Source organism: Lagenorhynchus albirostris, chromosome 3 (assembly GCF_949774975.1).
Source record: "Lagenorhynchus albirostris chromosome 3, mLagAlb1.1, whole genome shotgun sequence".
In the NCBI taxonomy this organism is placed as follows: domain Eukaryota; kingdom Metazoa; phylum Chordata; class Mammalia; order Artiodactyla; family Delphinidae; genus Lagenorhynchus; species Lagenorhynchus albirostris.
Window position 1 is genome coordinate 62,450,063 of NC_083097.1, and position 7,075 is coordinate 62,457,137.

The following is a 7,075-nucleotide window of genomic DNA, read 5'->3' on the forward strand; positions in this document are numbered from 1 at the left end:
GCCTTGAAGTCGAGCAGATATTTTGTCTAATCAATCATGAAAATGCTGAAGAGTTTCAGAAGGGTGCAATTTTGCCTGACATCAGAGTTATTTTATTAGAGTTTTGAGCAGAGTAGATGGGACATGCTGACTATGGCACTGCTGGTACTCACATTTCATTTCATTCCTGCTATTTGGTCAGAAGAGAAAGGAGAAGAGGAGAAAGAGGGAAGTAAAAGTTGTATTTTTCATCATAGGGGTTCATATGAGCTGGCCTCTTCAAAATAGTGAAGCTGGAGAAACATCCTGCCATGTGATGGTGACTACATACCATGAAGATTCTGTGCTCTCATACCAATTATATTCATTCATTTATTCACTCAGCCACTCACTCGTCCATTTGTTCAAATAACATTTTCCTAGTGCTTGAACTCTGGTAGTTACTGCACCCCTCCCATGTGCTTCCAAAATACCCTACATTTATCATGAATAAGTACAATGTAGTTTTAATACTCCCTTGATCATTCCTGTTTATTTGCCTGTGCCCTACTAGAGGGGTCAGAGAAAATATCTGGTTAATTGATGGATTCCCATTACCCGGCACATTACAGAACTCAAAAAAGATGTGTTGGTTGAGTGAATGAATGAGTGGGTGAATGAATGTACAAACCAAGCTAGGGTCAAGGGATGAAAAGATGAATAAGCCACTGACTTATGCTGCCTTGTTGAATTCTCTTGCCAAAAATATTTTGAAGAACAAGTACCCGACATATGACAGACCGGCATCAGATTGTGTTCGTTTGAAAAAGCTGAAGTTGGGGAGACTGGTGTGAGAAAAATAGGGAGCATCAGGAATCGGAAGGGCATGCTATGTAAGCAGAATGGCTCGGGGGCAACCCCAGGAAGGTCCTGGCTGGAGTAGATGGAGGAAGTGTTAAGGTAGAGGAGGGAGTTGGCACTCAGGGTCATTAGCAATGGAAAAAAACACACCTTCAAAAATGCATCATTGCCGTTTAAAATATGGAAGCCACTTTGAAGTCTAAGAAAATGTAAAGCCAACATGGCCATTCTAACTGTTTCTTGAGAAGATGAGTGTGGGACACACTATTCCAAACTACTTTCAGCAACAGCAAAATGATAAATCATACTTTTCTGATTAGGAGATTAAGAAATATTGGTTCCCTATTCATGAAAGTTGGGCTTCATTCTATGCTGAAGAAGACTTACAAGTTGCTATGATGAACAGATATACATATATGTTCTGATTTCAGGGGCAATAAACACCCGCCTACACTCCCCTCTAAGAGTGCTTGTTTCTCTTACCTACTTGTTCGTTCATTCATTCATTCTCTTCCAGAAATATTTATTAAGGCTGTTATGAGCCAGGCACTATTCTGGGACTACACAGGTGATCAAGTGGACTGGTTGGTCCGGGACAAACCCAGTTTTAGCACTGAAAGTCCTGTGTCCTGGGAAACCCCTCTCTCCTAGGCCAAAGTTGGTCATCCTAGAACCTACTTCAGTGAGGTGAAGTTGAAATATTAGGTAGAGAGGGCCCTTACTAAAAAGGTTATTTTCAAGAAAAAACTTGGAGGAGGTAAGGACCGTAACACATGGATATCTTGGAGAAGAGAAGTCCAGAAAGGTCAAAGCCCGAGGCAGCCAGCTTGCCCCACGTTTTCAAGGAACAGCCAAGGAGTCAGGGTTGCTGGGGACACAGTGAGAGAGGAGAGAGTGACAGGGGCTGAGATCTGGAAAGTAGGGAACCTTTGTCGTCAGGACTTGGCAACCTTAACAAGGATTTTGGCTTTTACTCTGATTCATATGAGAGGACACTGGAGGGTTTTGAACCAAGAGAGGACAGGATTCCTTTGGCTGTTGTGTTGAGAATAAGCCACAAAGAGGTCACAGCAAGGAAAGAGAGGTGTAGGATTTAAATTGTCCTTTTGAAAGTTCTGGTTTCTCTCAGCTGTGCCCAGGGAAACTGAGGAAAATGTTATGGTCCATTTGGGGGCTCAGTTTTATCTTTTTAAAAAAAAAAAAGGCCAGAGGGAGGAGTCTTTACTCTTTCCTTATCCAATTGTGACTGCTGATTCTCGATTTTATAATGAGAAGGAAGCGGTTTCAAACATGATGTTATCTAAATGGAAACTCAGAGCAGTGCAAACTTACTGCCATGGAGTGGTGTTAAGAATGTGTGGTCTGGGGCCAGACCACCTGAGTCTGAATCTCAGCTCTGCTTCTCACTAGCTATGTGGTCTTGAACAAGTGGCTTAGCATGGGGAAGCTCCTTGTTTTCCTCATCTGTAGGAATAAGGACTATACCTACTCAGAGTTGTTGGGACAATTCAGTGAGTTAACACATGTGCCTGGAGCAGGGTAAGTACTCATTCATGTTAAACATTATTATAATTATTAAATCATCCAGCAATAGATGCTTAACTTTGAAACAGATGTGAGCTTTCAGAGACAGGGCTTGTGACTTACTAATCGCCGTATCCTTTTCAGCCCTGAGCACAAGATTTGCTGAATAAATAAATAACTGTTACTAAAGCATCAGTCGTATTATTTTATGGACTAACAAAAATTGAGTTTAAGAACAGATAAGTTGAAGATTATTTTTTGTCTTGGAAAGTAAATACTTAGGTCCCGGACACATAAGAGATTCCTTTGAAAATAAATTCTATCAGTCAATGTTCTTGTTTGCCAGCAACAGAGCCCACTCTACCAAGTTTAAACAGGAAAGGGTTTATTAAAGATTATGCAGAAGTTCAAAGAAACTCCAGGAGGGCCAGAGTCAGCCTGATCTGATTAAACAACATTCAAACCAATCCATGGTGATGCCACTGCTGACACCAGATATAAAGACCACCCCTTCCATCACTGCTGCCGTGGCCACACCCATTCCAGAATAGGGGTCCACTTGATGCCTGCTTCATCATATCCACTGCATCTCACTCAGACTCTCAAGTTGGTGTACGTGATTAGGAGGGCCTCAGTCACAGGCCTGCTGCATCCTAGCTGTCAGGAAAGCTGGGAAAGTGAATTTTGGGAGTTCTACCTTGGGAAGGCAAGACTCCTAAAATGGGAAAATGCCCCTAAACATAGGAAGGATATTCAAAGATTGGTAGGCAGCCAGACAACAGGACCACATTAACCAAGAGAAATCAAATATTCAGTTGACTAGAAATATTCTTATGATACTCTCACATTAGAGTCTAATCACATGGATGAGATATATATCATATTGAATGTGTAATTGAGGTTATAAACTGAAATTACAAGTTAGAGATAATGACTGAAATAAAAACCAGAAAGAGGGGGAAATTCTATTTAAGCTTTCCATGAACTTTAACGACTGTGAGGACCTGATTTAAAATAGAGTATTTACATATAACTCTTGGACCTGCTCAATTTATTTTTCCAGATTTTCTTTCAAATGGAATACTAAGATAGAAATATAGCATTTTAGAGCCCAAGGAGAATAGCTCTTCTGGTTCGACTCTATTGTTGTTTGATGAGAGGAAGCTGAGGCCCAGGAAAGTTCAGTGATTTACTCAAGCGTCATTGTTGAAATGATATTATGTTGAAAAGCCAAATAGTTTTATGGTTTCTTGAAGAATCCTTTTTCATAGCCTCCCATAATACAGTGAGGAAGTTGCTTTGATCAAAAGGGCCCAAGTTGCTTTGATCAAAAGGGCCCAAATCTTGGCTGTCTTCAACATCCAGACAGAAAGGCTGCTTGCACTTGCTGTATTCTTCTGAAGAGATTTATTCCTGCTTCCTCCCAAGGATGCCATATCCCAAAGCCTCAGACATGAAGAATGAGACCAATAAAATCAATTTCCGCAGAGGCTATACTGTGGAAAATACTGCTCCTTTTTCCCTGTTAAATCAAACAATGGAATCGGCTTTCTCTACAAATCCTCTCCTTTCGTTGTAGCATTGCAACATTTATTTGACAAATATTTATTGGAGGCCACTTTGTGTCAAGCACCATACTAGGCAGTGGCCTGAATCTATTACCATCAGTGCTTTGGGATTAATTTGGAGAGCATGGAAGCTTGCTCCATATAATTAGTCCCTTCTTTAAAATGTGGTCGAAAAACCCACCAGTTGTCAGTTGTTAAAGTAAATAAATAGCCTTTGGAAAACGTTCTGATTCTTAAAAACATTTTAAGGAACAGAAAAGAACATTTTAAGCAGGATATGATGGTGAAAATAAATTTAATTAATGAATTCGCTAATTAATGTAACTAAAGGCACCCAGGTATGTTCTGTATCTCTATAAGCATCCCCGCTGGATAGTGGGAGAGGAGGACTAACGGGGATGGCAGTGAGAGGCTGGGTCATCCAAAGAACCAGTTAAAATTTTCTTGCTTGGTTCCTTGGCTACACAGTATTAATTGCCATAGGACAAACTACTGTTTATGTTGACGTGACCAAATGTTAGAGAATGGGGTGAGATAGTGAAAAAAGGCGATTAGGTAAAGAGTAGAGACACATGTTCAAGTCCAATAAAGGCTCCAATAAAGATATGTGTGATCTTCACAGGTCACTAAATCCCTCTCAGCCCCAATATCTTAAAAACAAACAAAAAGAGTCAGGAAAAAAGACAAACTAAGGAATGAGAAAAAAAATTTTTGCAAATCATATACCTCAGTAGGGTTAATATCCAGAATATATAAAGAACTCCTACAACTCAATAGTTTTTAAAAACCTAATTAAAAAATGGGCAAACACTTGAATAGACATTTCTCCCAAGATATAAAAATGGCCAACAAGCATATGAAAAGATGCTCAACATCACTAACCTTTAAGGAAATGCAAATCAAAGCTACGATGAGGTATCAACTCATTAGAAATAGCAAGTGTCAGTGAGGATGTGGTGAAATTGGAACCCTTGTGCACTCTTGGCAGGAATGTAAAATGGCATAGCCACTATGGAAAAGAGTATGGTGGGGCTTTCCTGGTGGCGCAGTGGTTGAGAGTCCGCCCGCCGATGCAGAGGACGCAGGTTCGTGCCCCGGTCCGGGAAGATCCCACATGCCGCGGAGCGGCTGGGCCCGTGAGCCATGGCCGCTGAGCCTGCGCGTCCGGAGCTTGTGCTCCGCAACGGGAGAGGCCACAACGGTGAGAGGCCCGCGTACCGCCAAAAAAACAAACAAAAAAAAAGAGTATGGTGGCTCCTTACAAAATTAAAAATAGAATTGATGGAATAAAATTATGTTTTAAGGCAGGACAAGAAAATTTAGCATAACGTACTCCCTGCCTGTACCGGGTCCTCCCTTATGTGCGATGTGCATCCGCATTATACATTAACCAGACCTCCTCAAAGGCAGGAATGCCTGTTGACCATAAAGATCAATGGCTTTTTTTTTTCTTCTTCTGATGACAGCAATGTAACTCCTTAGAAGATTAATTTTTCCTTTCCTAATCCTGTAAGGGGTCATGGTGACCTGTTGCTTGCTTAGTACAAACTGGATTATGCATCTTTGGTAAACTTTACGTAAAAATGTCAGTGTGTCATTTTGATGTATAATCCTTTTTCTCCAAAATGTGTAAGACTGTGCCTTCAACTTCTAACGAAAGGAACAGCCCTCAGAGTTTTCTGAAGACTCTCTCCTGGGTTACAATCCTCAGACTGGCTTCAATAAAATTCTCTAATTCGCCTTTAGATTGACTATTAATTTTTTTGTTAACAGAATTATCATATGATTCCACTTTTGGGTGTATGCCCCAAAATTGAAAGCAGAACCCAAACAGATTTTTGTACACTTATGTTCATAGCAGCATTATACACAATAGCCAAAAAGTAGAAGTAACCCAGGTGTAAATCAACAGATGGATGAACAAATGTAGTATATGCATACAATGGAATATTATTTAGCCTTAAAAAGGAAAAAAAACAGACATATGCTACAACATGAATGAACCTTGAAGACATTATGCTAAGTGAAATAAGCCAGTCATAAAAGGAAAAATGTTATATGATCCCACTTATATGGGGTTCCCAGAGTAGCCAGATTCACAGAGGCAGAAAATAGAATGGTGGTTGCCAGGAAATGAGGGAAGGTCAAAATGGGGAGTCATTGTTTAATGGGTACTGAGTTTCAGTTTGGGAAGATTTTTTACAAGTTCTAGAAATGGATGGAGATGGTGGTTACACAACACTGGGAATGTGTTTAATGCCACTGAACTGTACACATGGCAATAATTAAAATGACAAATTTTGTGGTATCTATGTCTTACCACAATTTTTTTTAAAAAAGAGTCAAGAGACTAATATCTGCCTGGAGTAACTCACAGAGTGTTATGCAATCAAATCTGGGGCCTTGGACAAATAAGCAATAAGCACCCAGAACTAGTTCCCCTAATTTGACACTGTGGAGGGCTCCAGACCAGAATTTCAAGCCGCTGCAGTGTCTATCGTTTGGTAGCCTCCATCTATCATGTAACTCTAGCAGATGGCTCTGATGCCCCGGCTCCCATTCCCTCCACACCTCTGACTGAAATTCACCTGTGGCTGCCGAGACCAGTTACCTGTGGCTTAGGCTCACCTGGCCAGGACAGCGTCCTCCTTTAGCACTGCTCGAGTCATCCTGCTTGCTGGCCCAAAGCCCTCTCCCATGCAGGCTGCAGACCTCTCTTCCCACAGGCAAACAACCAAAAGGGTGAGGGTGTTAACAGCCTCAGGGCAGCCCTCAATCAAGGGGAAAAAAATCCAGTGGGTTAATGCTCCAGCATCCTGTCCCTCCAAGTAGACAATGTGCATAGACATTCTGGTTAATTCTCAGGAGGTTCCACAGCAGAGGCAATGCAACCTCATTGCCTATAGCCAGCAACCTCCTTAGGGCACCACACCTGGGCTTTACCCCATCCCTGTCTTACTCTCCTCCTCTTCACTCTAACTTCCCAGAGTCACATCCCAGATACACTACCTGAAGCCAAATCCAGATCTCAGGAAACCCAGTTAAAAACCTTATGAGGGCTTCCCTGGTGGCGCAGTGGTTGAGAGTCCGCCTGCTGATGCAGGGGACGTGGGTTCATGCCCCCGGTCCGGGAAGATCCCACGTGCCACGGAGCAGCTGCGCCC